This window comes from Formica exsecta, unplaced genomic scaffold, assembly GCF_003651465.1.
Source record: "Formica exsecta isolate Colony F162 unplaced genomic scaffold, ASM365146v1 scaffold137, whole genome shotgun sequence".
NCBI lineage: Eukaryota > Metazoa > Arthropoda > Insecta > Hymenoptera > Formicidae > Formica > Formica exsecta.
Genome location: NW_021848702.1, coordinates 200,864 through 204,654, shown reverse-complemented (window position 1 = coordinate 204,654; position 3,791 = coordinate 200,864).

The window sequence follows — 3,791 nt, the reverse complement described above, 5'->3', positions numbered from 1 at the left end:
CGCTAACCAGCATATCGATCTTCGTTTGTGTAAAATTATATTGTAATATTTATATTGTGATTGAAATCGTAATAAGCAAGTTAAGAATAAAGAATATATAAATATCTCTAGGCGCGCATTTTTGTAAAAATGAAACAATCCATTTATATAATCCCGCTCCGGCTAAACAGTTTTTAGATACTTTTAGGGTAGTGACATATAAGACCGGCAAAGTGTCTGGTTGATTTATTTCACAGCCCTACTACAATATAGGGGCGCGTTACATCAACGCAACACACATATCATTTACAATCATACGAAATAATCTCCACGACGTTGTACATAATGCGTGACCGCGCGGTATTAGTATACTTATAATACAATAGATTATTACATTATTAATCGCACATAATTCATTAGTATCTTGCTCATTTACCATTTACCAATGTGACAAAAGGCAACATTTATTTTGTAATTGTTATCGTTAATGTTATTATCGTCGGTGTGTTTAATACACATATACCATGACAATAGTAATTCGCTCGCCGTTTCGACGGAAATCACGTAGTCGCAGACAATGAATGGTGGTGTCGTTAATATGCCGATAAATACACGCGTTGCTTGAACCGACAGCTTTGATGCCGCTTCGGTTTGAGCCTCGCGAGACGATTTTTGCGTTCTCCAGTGACATCGAAAAAAGAATTACCAAAAGCTATAGCCAAGAAATTTGCTCTCTAATAGTGCGTCACGAATAATACTCGCAAAAAGAAAATCTAAATTTCGAAAATTAATTCTTTGACAGAAAATCGTGTTCTTCTTCGGATTACTATATTGAGAGATCGTCTCGGTGAGATTCACTTACAAGCCTTGTCGATGTGAGCGTCATATATGTATTTGTGTATGTATAAAATACGAGAATTCTACAGATAAAAGCCTAGAATATATATTATACCTGGAGCCGAGCACCTGTCTCTCTGCATTATACTATCTTCGGTTGCGTAAACTCGAGTGTATAATGTGTATTTCTTTTTATTTTTATAAAGCAAACATTGCATTTTGAAATACATGGGCAAGTTATGTTCGATTATCGCATTAAAAGATATTGGCTGTTAATTGCATCGAGATCGATTAATTCTAGATGTAAATGAATCTTTTCTCTCTAAATATGTATACGATATATTATATAGGATAGCTATGTGTATTATATAGCTAGCGCGCATTAAGAGACATTTATCTTATATCAATATGATATATGAACAAGGAATCTAATTTTGTGATTTGGCAAGAAAAAGATCGAACACATCGTATACCTAAGTATATACGACGTTTCCTTCTTTTTCTTTTTTTTTTTTCTTTTTTCGCGAAGTGACGGTGGTGCTCGACGACGAGAGGCTGTAACGGTGTCAAAATTTACAGCTAGTGCTCACAACGACGTTGGTCCGACGTGTTTACGATATATTGCAGTCAAAGATTGCGCGAATAGGCAGGAACGATAATAATAAGTTAATAAATCTATGACAGTCTAGTATCGAGTTATACTGCTCCTCTTTTTTTTCTTTTGTTCTATTATAATATTTTCAACCATACACACGCAACGCTACTTTTTTTCCCCCTTTATGATCTCTAAATAAATACATTTACATATTTCGTACTGTGCTCGACGGCCGAAATCGGTGAAATACGTTTATTTATAATATTTCACGTCCCGTCGAACACATTATTATAATACATCGTAATTGTTTTGCTCACGTGTGCGATGAGATGCTCGCGTGTAAACGTCTCGCGTTAACGTATTACACATATACATAGTTTTTAATATATACCCTGGTTTTATCAATTAATATATTATAACATACGTATATATAACAATGCTCGTGTAAATTGACTCGTTTACTTCATACAATATCGGTCTGCCGTATATGTACATGTCCTAATATATATATATATGTATATATACAACGCATCGGTATTATATAAAGCGCACACGTCCTCTACGAGCAAACTATACATTTGCGTATGTGTACCCTACCATACTTCTTTTTTTTAAATTGATTATTCAGTCGCATGCTTAGTTAATAATCGCGTAATTTGATTTACGTAACAACTGTATGTATATTGAACTCGTAGTTTCGTAATAAGGAAAAGTAGACAACGCACTGTATAGGATGACACATATAACAATCTTGCATTCGACTTCTCATACAAAATGCAATTAATCGAAATATAGCGAAAATAATTATTTTTCCTTTATATGCTAAAATTCTTGTATAATAGTTTACTCACTGATCTCTAATTTACTTCCACATATGCTGTTTCAAAAAGAAAGAATTTCTAATAAAGTTCAAACAGTGTAATTATTAATTATTAAATATTAGTGGAAGCAATTTTAAGAAATTCACATTTTTACATCACGTAAATTTAACACGCATGTTTAGGTTTTTTTAAAGAGAGATATTTAAAAATTTTACGAAAATTTAAAAATGTACAAACTTTCCCTGCGCTATTGGCTCTTTGCTGCTACTGGTTATAATGCTCGATTTGTTTTTATGCTAATTTTATGCATATACGATTTGATAGCGTTTAGTAAAATCTGTGGCTAAAAGTGTAAAGTCAAAAGAGAGAATGTAAAACATGAAAAACATGTTTCGTGAAAGCAAGCGTATAATTTGCGTATTTATTATTTCACTAAAAATTTTGGAGGCTTGATATGTTGTTCCGCATCAGAGAATTCAATCATATGCACAAAATTCATCAAAGACAGATTGCTTTAGAAGAGTAGTGACTGCTGAAAATTATTCGCGATATTCAAATTCTGTGAATAAACATTTTTAGTTTAGGAGATTTGGGAGTTATTCTATACATAGGCGACGACAATTCTTGTCTGTATAATCTAATACAGAACTTGGCCGATAAGAAGAGAAGTAGATATACATTTTATTACACACATTTCGTATCTTTCAGCAAGATCCCGCACTACTCTCAAGAAGTCAATATTTCTTTGCCAACACATTAATTAATATATTAGAATAGAAATCCTTATATCCTAGTGATGAAAAACTATGGAACTTACGACGAACACACACACAAATCTCTATTTTACAGACGTTAATTTTTAACATTCTACAGATCGGTTCCCGTATGCGATTATCTAATGTGTGGATCCTCAAATGCCCTATGACTCTATCAAAAATTTACAATCAATATCATTCTATAGCTCGAAAATAAAGGGAAGGAAGTCCGTGTTCGATCCATAGGAAATTCACGCCATTTTTATAGTCGGCATAAATTAGCATGATTTTGAAACGCTGAATTTTTCAGTATGTATGCAAATAGAATACTAAGCCACAGAATCACATTGGTTGATCTAGTTACATTGATTATTTTCAAGTCATGTGACAGCATAGCAAAGTACAGAATCTGGCGGAACATGCGCCGAGACAAAGTATTTACTCTGTAATCTCTAATCACATTCATCTATTGTGGATTCGATGCAGCGTCATATAAAAAAGGACGATTCGAGAGTTTCGTGCCTAACAAAATCTCGTCTACATATTACAAACGCGAGGCTTTTTGATCGACGTCTCATTTTGATCACTTTCTTTCGGTGAAACAATTACTTTGATTGCAGACTTAGACGTATAGAACAGGTACGTAAGAGTTAAAGACTTTTTTTTCTATCTTGTCCTTCCATTCCGAAATCGCTGCGTTGCTATGCTGCTACCTGATAACATCCAGCAAAATGTGAACAGCCGATTTTTCAGGCGCGACAAGCTGACTTAGGCGTATTTAGTAATTGCTATTTTTTTTTCTTC